Source organism: Sapajus apella, unplaced genomic scaffold, assembly GCF_009761245.1.
Source record: "Sapajus apella isolate SASKATOON/1434 unplaced genomic scaffold, GSC_monkey_1.0 scaffold56, whole genome shotgun sequence".
NCBI lineage: Eukaryota > Metazoa > Chordata > Mammalia > Primates > Cebidae > Sapajus > Sapajus apella.
In genome coordinates, this window is record NW_022436996.1 from 5114999 (window position 1) to 5127832 (window position 12834).

The 12834-nt window shown below is 39.8% G+C and overlaps 1 protein-coding gene across 1 annotated transcript in view; it reads right to left on the reverse strand.

The window, feature by feature from the left end:
- DPP6 (dipeptidyl peptidase like 6) overlaps positions 1-12834 on the reverse strand; it is a 1109512-nt gene that overhangs the window by 1063452 nt on the left and 33226 nt on the right. The gene's annotated exons all lie outside the window — the stretch shown is intronic.

Below are 12834 nucleotides of genomic sequence, written 5' to 3' on the forward strand. Positions count from 1 at the left end.
GTGTAGCTCTCAACAGTATCCCTGCAGAGCAGCTGGAGTAGCCCCCTTTCCTGACATCATCCAGACAATCTACTCTGAGGACTTCGCTGTTGTGCAGTGCACAGCTGGGCAGCATGACCAGTGACCCAGAGTCCATTCCCATTCTCCCCCTACCACTGTGCACCTGCCACCTTTAAGGCACAGGTTGGGGATTGGTAAGGTTTGGAAGAACCCATCAGGGTAATAAGGAACTTGGAGCGTGTGCAAGGAGACCTGACCACGAACTCATGCACTGCGTGGTGAGGATGGTCATTTTGACTTTCCAAAGTTGGCTTCTTTGATTCCTTCTCATGAGTGCTAGATACATTTCTTTGGTGTTGAAACTGGCCAGACGCTGTAGCTCATGCCTGTAATCCCAGAACTTTGGGAGGCCGAGGCAGGCGGATCATGAGGTCAGGAATTCGAGACTGGCCTGGCCAACATGGTGAAACCCTGTCTCTGCTAAAAATACAAAAATTAGCCTGGTGTGGTGGCATGCACCTGTAATCCCAGCTACTTGGGAGGCTGAGGCAGGAGACTTGCTTGAACCTGGGAGGTGGAGGTTGCAGTGAGCCCAGGTTGTGCCACTGCACTCCAGCCTGGGTGACAGAGTGAGATTCCATCAAAAGAAGGGAAAGGAAAGGAAAGGAAGGGAACAGAAGGGAAAGGAAGGGAAAGGAAGGGAAAGGAAAGGAAAGGAAAGAAGGAAAGGAAAGGAAAGGAAAGACAGTAAAGGAAAGGAAAGGAAAGGAAAGGAAAGGAAAGGAGGGAGGGGAGGGGAGGGGAGGGGAAGGAAAGGAAAGGAAGAGAGAGAGAGAAAGAGGGAGCAAGAGAAAGAGAGAGAGAGAAAGAAAGAAAGAGAAAGAGAAGCAGAGAGAGAAAGAAGGATAGAAGGAAAGAAGGAAGGAAGGAAGGAGGGAGGGAGGGAGGGAGGGAGAGTGAGAGGGAGGGAGGGAGGGAGGAAGGAGAAAGAGACAGAAAGAAAAAGAAAGAAAGAAAGAAAGAAAGAAAGAAAGAAAACACAAAATTTGTATACTTCAAAAATGGAACATTGTCTAAAATAACTGTGTGCTGCAACCAAGTATTAAGGTGATTAGAGAAGTGCACACAGGGCTTTGAAATTCCGAAATGTGCTGTGTGCTCTGTGCCATCAGTCACTGACTGCCTTTCTGCATTTGCTGCCGTTTATACGTAAGCTCTACAAACACCTTAAACTGAGCAATAGAAAATGATTTAAAAAACTGATACATAATTGCACATATTCATGGAGTACTTGTGATGTTTTGATAGATGCATGTAATGTATAATGATCAAATCAGGGTAATCAGGATATCCATCATCTCAGACATACACCATTTCTTTGTGTTGGGCACGCTTCAAATCATTTTTTCTAGCTATTTTGAAATATATAATAAAGTTTTGTTAACTGGGCCAGGTGCTGTGGCTCACGCCTGTAATCCCAGCACTTTGGGAGGCCGAGGCGGGCAGATCACTTGAGGTCAAGAGTTCAAGACCGGCCTGGCCAACATGGAGAAACCCTGTCTCTACTAAAGAAAATAATTATCCCGGCATGGTGGTGCATGCCTGTAGTCCCAGCTACTTGGGAGGCTGAGGCAGGAGAATGGCTTGGACCTGGGAGGCAGGGGTTGCAGTGAGCCAAGATGGTGCCACTGTACTCCAGTCTGGGTGACAGAATGAGATTCCATTTCAAAAAAATAAAAGTTTTGTTAACTATAGTCACTGTACTATTGAACATTAGAATGTATTCCTTCATCTCTTTATATTTGTGCATCCATTAAACAACCTCTCTTCATGCCCCTCACCACCTTTCCCAGCCTCTGTAATATTCTACTCTGCCTCATGTGATCAACTTTTTTAGCTCCCAAGTATGAGTGAGATCATACAACATTTGTCTTTCTGTGCCTGGTGTATTTCAACTAACATAATGATCTCCAGTTCCATCTGTGTTGTTGCCAATGACAGGATTTTATTCGATTTCACGGCTGACTAGTATTCCATTGTGTATGTATATGGTATTTTCTCTGTCCACTCATTTGTTGATGGACTCTTAGGCTGATGCCACATCTTGACTATTTGTGAATAGTGCTGCAATAAAGTGGGTGTTTAGATATCTCTCTGACATACTGATTTCTTTAGTTGTGGATATATTCCCAGCAGTGGGATTGCTGGATCATATGACAGATCCATTTTTAGTTTTTGAGACCCCTCCACACTGGTCTCCACAGTGGCTGTGCTGTGCTAATTTACGTTCCTGACAGACAAGCACACACATTCCCCTTTCTGTGCATCTTTGCCAGATCTGCTATTTGTCTAAAAAGGAATATTTTAGGGTTCTCATGCCTGTTACTGTCACTTTGGATCTATTTCATACAGCTCGTGGTCAAATTGTATTAATAATTCTTATCCAAATCACAAATACATGAATACTGGGACAATAGAACGAGACAGTTAATCCAGTCTCAAGAGCGTAAACACAGTTTATTATGATTAATTATCGCAGAAGAAAAGATCTTTTTTAGAGGAAGGAGCAAATTTCAAACATTTTTGCAGAACTGAGCTTGCTACACACACATGGATGAGAAGTTTAAGCTTCAATGAACTAACGAGGAAAGGTTGTGGGTTCTAAAATGTAGACTCTGACAATCACTCTGCAGGTGATGAGGACAGCTGCATTCGAGCCAGATGGTGTATGTGTAGAGTCTGCACAAGCTCCCCAGGAGCAGGGGAGGTGTCTGCTTTGTTTGGCCTGGAATCCACTGCCAGCATACAACAGACACTCAATAAATGCTCCCTCAAGGAAAAATGGGTGATTAGGAGCCACTCAGGTCAAAAACAGGTCTTCATCATACAAACTCTTTAGAATTTATTTCCCTGCTTATAAGAGTGAAGATGTGTATGCCTGAGGATCTGGTGGCAAGACAAGAAAGAAAATCAGCCGGAAGATGGTAGAAGACATATCCCCCTTCCAGGGAAAGCCAAAGAGCCAACATCTCTTCTTTGTCTAGCTGTTGGATACTGTGGACTGAAGTTTTGTGTCCCTGAAACCTTGCTAGAATTTATATATTGAATCCCTAACCTTCAATGCACTGGGAAGTGGGTCCTTTGGGAGGTAATTAGGTTTATAATGAGGTCATGAAGGTGGGGCTCCCATGATGGGATTAGTGCCCTTCTAAGAAGATGGAGGGACACCAGAGCTTCCTCTCTCGACCTTATGAGGATACACACAAAGGACGGCTGCCTGCAAGCCAGGAGGAGAGCCTTTGCCAAAAACAAATCTGCTGGCACCTCGATCTTGGGTTTTCCAGCCTCCAGAACTGTGGGAAAGAAATGTCTGTTGTTGAAACCACCAGTCTGTGGTAGTTGGTGACAGCAACTCAAGCTAACACACTGGAAATGCAAGCTAAGTCAAGTTGCTAGAAAGCTGAGGATGAAGCCAATGTTGAAATAGAAAGACATAATTGAGTCATTGAATCATATGAGCTTATTATCCTTCCTATTTTTGACTTTGTCCCATAGTATATAATGGGGAATGATCCACTTTCAGGCTCCCTCGTGTGGCTACTGGCAGATCCCAGGTCCCTGGCAGCTGGTGCCATACACATTGTTCCTTGCCATGTGGGCCCCTCCACAGAGTAGCTTGCCACATGGCAGCTGGCTTCCCTCATAATGAGGGAGTCAGAAAAAGGAAGAGGCAAAACAAGCCACGGTCTTTTTGTAACCCATTTTTGAAGGTAGCATCCCTTCGACTCCCCACATTCTCTCTGCTGGAAGCAAGTCACTAACCCAGTCCACACTCACGTGGAGGAAAAACACACAGGGCCCCTGGGTATCTTGCCCTCCTGGAATCCACATATGCCAGTACACAAGGAGTGCTGTCAACTTAGGAAGCTCACCAGAGATCTTACTGGGGTTTCATTGTGTAGGTATGATTGAGAGATTCATTGCCAGCCCATTGAGCTCAACCTCTAGGCCACCTACCCCTAGAGATCAGGCTGATAACATGTGGCCTTTGTGCCACGTGTTACATTTTTAGCACAAATTATATTTTTAGCATAAAAATACTCGGCATATTCCCAGGGACCCACCATAAATAACAAAGGCACTCCTCTATCGCTCAAGACATTTCAAGGGTTTAAAGGTTTACTTCCAGAAGCTAGAGACAAACACCAGGCTTCAATGTGGGCAAATCAAATCATATACTAAACAACCCATCAGCATGGGTCATAAAAGAGCCAGGGTAGCACATTAATATTAGATAAAGTAGATTTCAGGGCAAATAATATTGTCAGGGACATAGGGGTCATTTCTTGGCTTCTGTGCACTTGCCAGCTCAACACCATGTACAGCCTGCCAAGGCTTGGGGCTTGTACCTTCTGAAGCCACAGCCTGAGCTCTATGTTGGCCCCTTTCAGCCATGGCTGGAGTGTCTGGGACACAGGGCACCAAGTCCCTAGGCTACACACAGCACAGAGACCCTGGCCTGACCCAGGAAGCCACTTTCTCCTAGGCCTCTGGCCTGTGCTGGGAGGGGCTGCTACGAACACCTCTGACATGCCCTGGAGACATCTTCCCCATTGTCTTGGGGATTAACATTTGGCTCCTCTTTACTTTTGCACATTTCTGCAGCCAGCTTGGATTTCTCCTAAGAAAATACGTTTTTTCTTTTCTAACATATTGTCGGGCTGCAAATTTTCTGAAATTTTATGCTCGCTTCCCTTATAAAACTGAATGCCTTTAACAGCACTTAGGTTACCTCTTGAATGCTTTGCTGCTTAGAAATTTCTTCTGCCAGATACCCTAAGTCATCTCACTCAAGTTCAAAGTTCCACAAATCTCTAGGGCAGGGGCAGAATGCCACCAGTCTCTTTGCCAAAACATAACAAGAGTCACCTTTGCTCCAGTTCCCAATAAGTTACTTATCTCCATCTGAGGCCACCTCAGCTAGGACCTTACTGTCCATATCGCTACCAGGCTTTTGTTCAAAGCCATTCAACAAGTCTATAACACATTCCATATCTTCGCACATTTTCCTGTCCCTCTGAGCCCTCCAAACTGTTCCAACCTTAGCCCCTTATGCAGTTCCAACGCTGCTTCCACATTTTCAGGTATCTTTTCAGAAACACTCCACTCTACTGGTACCAATTTACTGCATTAGTTTGTTTTTGTGCTGCTGATAAAGACACACACAAGACTAGGATGAAAAAGTTTAACTGGACTTACAGTTCCACATGGCTGGGGAGGCCTCAGAATCACGGAGGGAGGAGAAAGGCACTTCTTACCTGGAGGTGGCAACATAAATGAAGAAGAAGCAAAAGGAGAAACCCCTAATAAACTTATCAGCTCTTGTGAGACTTACTCACTGTCACAAGAATAGCATGGAAAAGACTGGCCTCCATGACTCAATTCTCTCCCCCTGGGTCCCTCCCACAATACATGCGAATTTGGGGTGATACAATTCAAGTTGAAATTTGGGTGGGGACACAGCCAAACTATATCAGTACTGTTCTTTCTTTCCTATTCTAAAGCCATTTAAAATAAACTTACAATCCTGCTTTTTTTTTTAAAAAAAGAGAGAACAACTTTAAGAATGAGTTTGTGACAACAAATTCAACAATTTCAATGAAATGGACAAATTTGTGGAAAGATGTACATTGACAAATTTCACTCAAGAAGAAATGTATGCTTGAATAGCCTTACAACTATTAGAGAAGAATTTGTTGCTTAAAAAGCCTTTTCCCAAAGAAAACTACAGGCCCAAAGGGCTTCAATGGTAAATTCCACCAAGCATTTAAGAGATAAATATTACAAATTCTACATAAAGTCTTCCAGTCAAAATACTGCTGAATCAAACAACTCAAAAATGTTATTGGGTCAGAATACTTATTACTGTTAAGACGTTGATTCTCTCCAAATTGATCAGTAGATTCAACGTAATTCCCATCTAAATCCCAGAAGATATTTTTGTAGAAATTGATGAGCTGATTCTAAAATATGGAAATGGAAATGAAGAGGATGTGGAACAGTAAACAACATAGAAACATCTCACAAAGTTACTGCAGTGTGAAAGAGGACAATAATGAAAAAGTAAATACAGTATGATTCTAGCAATATAAAGAGTATAAATAGGAGCAGAGCGTGCATGTGTCTGGGTATACCATTAAAATATTAGGGAAATCATCACAAAAGACAAGAAAATAGATTTTTCTCTGGGGAAAGACTCCTTGAACAGCAGTCTTTATGGAGAGCACATGGGCAAACCCAGAATTTTCCTGGTAAACAGATCCTCAGTCTGCCATTAATACTGGAGATACACATGGCCCCCACCCTAAAATCCCTGGATACAAATAATGCCTACACACAAATAGCCTTGTCTCCCACTCATGCATATTCACGGCTTCTTCATGACCTTTGTCTTGACTTCAATTGTATTATAGGATTAAGTAGGTTTCTGTGTGCTCTTATAAGAACCACATTGCTATATACAGCATTGAAAATCAGTTTTTGGCCAGGCACAGTGGCTCACCCCTGTAATCTCATCACTTTGGGAGGCCAAGTTGGGTGGACCACCTGAGGTCAGGAGTTTGAGACTAGTCTGACCAATATGATGAAACCCCATCTCTACTAAAATACAAAATTAGCCAGATGTGGTAGAAGGTGCTTGTAATTCTAGCTATTCAAGAGGCTGAGGTGGAAGAATTGCTTGAACCCAGGAGTTGGAGGTTGCAGTGAGCCAAGATCGCACCATTGCACTCCAGCCTGGGAAACAGAGTGAGACTCCATCTCAGAAAAAAAAGAAAGAAAGAAAGAAGGAAGGAAGGAAGGAAGGAAGGAAGGAAGGAAGGAAGGAAGGAAGGAAGGAGGGAAGGGAGGAAGGGAGGGAGGAAGGAAGGAAGGAAGGAAATCAGTTTTCACACTCAGAGCTTCCTGGAGATGTGGGTAGGTATGAATTTGTGCACTGCGCTACAAAATCTATCTTGATATTAAGTCCCTTTACCATAAAACCAAGTTTCAATGACACTGCATGGAACACTCTTACGTGGAACACTAATAACATAGTACAGACGTAGTCCGTCTTTTCTAACTTATTAATAAGTATACTGCATTAAGAGCATCAATGAAACCCCAACAAAAACACATGGCAACAAAACACATACAGTTTCTCCAAACATTTCTGTGACTTTTATAACAAATTAACTTGGCACAAAGATGAATAAAAGCTTGGCTATCATAATTAACAGAACTGCATTCAACTACATCATGAAAAGACAAACCACGTGATTTCTCTTTTTCAATTTCCTGAGACCTTTCCTGGGCTCCCTGGGTCTTCCAAAATGACTAGTTGCTCTGAAGAAATGAACTCAAGGATTTGTTCACCAGAGCCCTTTGTTATCAAACCTCTTTAAGATTCCAAAATACTCTTTAGTCATTTCCTTCTCCATCTTCCTTTTGAACAGGTCATCAGTTGGCAACTGCAGACTATAGTCTATCAAATGCTACAGAAGGTCAGTGGATCTGTGCCTCCAGATTCTCAGAAAGTCTTCCAGGGACTTTTCAAGAGGCTTCCTCTAATTAATTCATTACAACTGAGCTTTATAACACTATCAGGAGAAAAAAGTCAATCTCCTGTCTTTTATAAAAATGGACACAACGGATCATGTTTTCAACATTCTTTTCTTCACATACTTTACATTCTTCTGAATATCTCTCTAGTTGTTTCATGTATATCATCTAATCAAGACTATGAGGCTTCAGGAAGGACTGTCAGTATTCAGCGGAAACATTTCACAACAGAAAGAGCGAGCTATAGGCATTCAATTTTTGCTAACCTAATGTTGACTGAAGTTTTCAACAAACTTTATGAAGTCTCCTCTTAGGAGACTTAAAGCAAAGTACAATTAAATTAATGGAGCCACATGAAACTCAGGATCTCACTGAATTCAATAATAAAGATGCCTTAAAAAACATCTCCTATAATGGCCAGTTTATGCATTTTAATAATTATGTAGCACAATGACAGACATTTATTTTCTAAAAATTAGTTACTGAAATTATTTATTCATTTCATATTTTTCCCATCCTACTTGGATAATATCCCCAGAGGTCAACACAAATTCTCTAGATGCACCTATATTTTAACATTGTTTCAGTTGACCTTTGAAGACGATTGTACATTGTCTCCAAGATCTTTTTAAATTGTAGAGAATGGATGCATACCTGGACTTTTAAGAGTAAACATATTTTCAATCATAGATTTCATTACTTCGTTTATTTTATAAAAATTAGTTACCAAAATTTATAAAAATTCGTTACTGAAATTATTCATTTTGTCGTTATCTTACTTTTATTTCATAAGCATTAGTTACTTAAATTATTCATTTTGTAGTCAACTTATTTTTTCCATTCTACTTGGTAATATACCCAAAGGTCCACACAAATTCTCTAGCTGCTCCTATATTTTAACATAGTTCCAGTTGACCTTTGAAGAAGATTATATATTGTCTCTAAAATCTTTCCTAAGTTGTAGAAAACTGCACACCTGGACTTTTAAGAGTAAACATATTTTCAATGATAGCTTTCACTACCTCATTTCGTGTCATAACAAAGGCAATTATGTTGATATTACACTTGGAAATAAGTTCTAGTTCCACTATGAAAACACTTTCTCATTATTTCTGCTTCAAAACTTTATGATTTTCTAAGGTGTGAGATCTCTGTTAATTAAGGTGATTTTCTTCTTTCTCTCATCAATACAAATACTTCTTACTTATTCATCATAACATTACCTTTTACTCCAGCATCCACTTGTACCTGTGCATTTTATATTCAAGTGCTTCTTGTTTAAGAATAGTTTCTGATTGTCTCATTTCTCATAAATCCAGTATTATTTGCCATAGATAGATATAAATATCTGACTGCTTCATTAGGTATTCAGGTATGGTTGTTAAAATCATTTTCATAATGAATCAATAGTGATATATTTTTATTTATCTGTCATATTGTAGACAGATGATTAGATTGATTCTTGAATATTATGTATGTAGGTAGCTTTGTTATCCATAAATTTTATTTAAGGATAATAAAGTGGACATTACAAATTATGTTTCTTATTGGATTGAATTTAAGATAACATTGGTTATTAGACACAACAAATTTTATGTTATAAAATTTACAAAACACACTGCAATTAAATTAGGACACAATGTCTTATCACCACTTGAAATTTTGGACACAACATCATCTTCCAAGCCAGCAAGAGCATTAGTGATACAGCATTTCTGAAAGGCTGCTCCACTATTGACACCTCAATTTTCTTCCAAGAGCCAGCAATAATTCTGGCAATTTCTTGGTCTCACTGGAGGTGTCCATGGAAGATTTTCAGGTAACAAGCAGGAACACATTTTTTTTAGTTTTGTTTTGAGACACAGTTTCACTCTTGATGCCCAGGCTGGAGTGCAGTGTCGCGATCTCAGCTCACTGCAACCTTTGTCTTCCAGGTTCAAGTGATTCTCCTGCCTCAGTCTACTGAGTAGCTCAGATTACAGGCATTTGCCATCATGCCTGGCTAATTTTTTGTATTTTTAATAGAGACAGAGTTTCACCATATTGGCCAGGCTGGTCTTGAACTCCTGACCCAGGTTATCCACCCTCCTTGGCCTCCCAAAGTGCTGGGATTACAGGCGTGAGCCACCACGCTCAGCCAGAAACACATTTTTAATGAGCTGAGATCCATACACAAGTAGTTATCACAATCCACAGCACTTAAAGTTACGGTAGTATGAACTCCTTTGATGAGGTGCAAACATGTACAGTCAATGACAAACGTGTCACACCAGCCAATGTTGACTGTGAGATGCTATCCATTGTATAACTTGATTTTATGTTAAAATGTCAACCAATGAATTGTGGCATTGCATAAAGTGGGCACTGGAATTGATAAATGTTAGAGCCACTGAGCTAATGGAATCCTGTTCATCTAACTCTTTCTTCAGTGAAGCTTTTGCATGTGTGAGTAACTGTCTAGAAAGTCTACAGACTACTTAATTTTGAACAGGCTATTCAATTGGCAACTACAGGCTATAGTTTACCAAATGCTACAGAAGGCCAGTGGATCTGTGCCTCCAGAGTCAAACAAATTCTTCTAGGGACTTTTCTGACACATGGCTGGATGTGTCCCAAAATGTGGAAAGAAAATTTTTTTCCCAAACCAGCCTACAAGCTTTTATATAGTCATTTAATATATTGAGGTGTTCAGATTTAATGTCTACAAAATAACCTAGAATATTATGAAAATATTCTCCATGTCTCAAAGAACTTAAAATTTCTCTTTTCTTTCATAAAAGAAAATCTGATGACCGTAGAGATGAGTTAGTGACTTGAGTCTCGTCAGTCTGATGAGGACCAGTCCTGAACCATTAATGTGGGAATAATATCTTTCTTCTTCAACTGCTCTACCTGCTAAGGTACACACTAGAGGTTCCCATAAGAAACACGTGTTTAATTTAGATCATTGCAGAAAGATAGACACAATAGGTAAAAAGCAGAAATTGTAAATCATGATTAAAATCAATGCCTAAATAAACCACTTTTTTTTTCTTATTTTATTTTAATTTTTTTAGAGACAGGTTCTCATCGAGGCTGAAGTCATGACTCACTACAGCTTCAGCCTCTGGACTCAAGCAATCCTCCCACCTTAGCCTCCCAAGTAGCCTGACTGTAGGGGCATACCACCACACATGACTAAGTTTTTTTATTTTTTATTTTTGTAGAGGCAGGCATCTCACTATGGTACCCAGGCTGGTCTTGAATTCCTGGCCTCAAGAAATCCTCCCTCCTTGGCCTACCAAAGTGCTGGGATCACAGATAGGCGTGAACCACTGTGCTGGGGCTCTGATGGGATTTTTTAATTGTTAATGTATAATTCTTAAAGAAAAATAAAATGCTTTTCTTAACTACATTGCATGTACAAAGACCGGCATCACTGGAGAATCATTGTTAGGGTTTAGACATTATTTTGCTGCCTTTATTTCTTATGATAATAAATATCTGTTTATAAACTTTTTCATATTTATCAAATTACTTTTTAAAGACACATTTCTTAAAATGAAAATCTTCCCCTTCCTGTTTCTTTACATACAGTGCTAAATTCATTTCTAGAATGTTTGCACATTTTTTAAATTTCCCTAACCAGTAGTGAGACTTTGTTTCCTATGCTGACAAGAATATTTGTGTAGTTTAAAAGAATGATTTGCCCAAACTGATGGGCCAGAATAGTAGTATACCATTTTAATGCATATTGTTTTAATTACTAGGGATGTGAACATTTTTATAGTATTTTTGTCACCTGAAGTATTATTTTGTGAATTTATGTTGTTTGCATACTTTCATGTGGTCATATTTGATATGTGATCCCTCATTTGCTTACATTAATGTTTTAACTAGTATTTATAGTCGGATGTCATTAAAACCAACAGAAGGGTTAATATATAAAAAATATTAAAATATAAATATTGTAAAACAAAAGTAAAAATGATGTGAATGACTACCAAGAACTCTCAAAAGAAGCAACTGAAAACCTATTAGTCATGGTATAAATCAGCTCAGTACATGGCCAATTATAAAACAAATGCATGAAAGTCAATGCTGTCTTAGCAAATGTATCCAGTAGATAAAATATGTTTGCCTTAGCAAACATAAGCACTAGAGAAAATATTACACTAGAAATAACAAATATTTAAACACTTGAGTCCTACATGTTTGTTATTTATTTCCATTAGAAGAAAACAATCAATTCTACTATTCTACTAAAGATAGCAAGACAGTTTTAAAAATAAAAAGACAGGCTGGGAAACATAGCAAGAGCCCATCTCTAAACAGAAAAAAAAGGAAAACTTAGCCAGGCATGGTAGCACACACCTGTAGCCCCAGGTACTCGGGAGGCTGAAGTAGAAGGATGACAATTGCTTGAGATCAGGAATCAAAGGTACAGTTACCTAAGGTGGCACCACTGCATTCCTGCCCAGCCTGGGCAACAGAGCAAGGCACTGTCTCAGGAAAACACACACACACACACACACACACACACACACACACACACACACACATCTCAGTGAGAGAAATCAAAATTGATTTGTGGGGCACTACCATTATAAAATTAAAGAGGAACCATTTTACAAATTTTTAATAATGCAGCATAGTGAATTTGGAAAAATGGAGCAGACCTAGAAAATGTTTGAAAAAGATCAACAAATAGAAAAGGTGAGAGATAGGGAATGAGATTACTCCTACAAAATACTAAAACTGTGTATAATTAACTCAGTCAACAAATGTGTATTGGATCCCCTTGTGCCAGACCCTGTTCTTGGCAACTGCAATGCAGCAGTGAACAACACAAAGAGCCCTGCCCTCATGGAGCTTACAGTCGAGCCATAAGACAAAATAACATGCTAACTACACTGGAATGGACACAAAAGAAGCAGAGCAGAATGTGCAGAAGTAGAAGTGCAGAGAGACTGGGGTTTCTGACAGTCCATGAAAACCAGTTCTTGCCTCCTTACCAAGCGTCCCTCCTGCCCTCCTAAGGATCTAAGTTCATTCCGGTTCCCACCCATGCATCACCAACAGGTCAAGAACAAACAAACAAAAAAACAGAAAAACAGTAACAACAATGATGACAAGAAAACCCTATCATCTACTATTGATAACTATGGATTATGTTATCTGGATTTGTAACCACTTTATACCATTCTTTACCTGTCTGTTCCCCATAAAATTCAGCATTATGAAGAAAAAAACCCA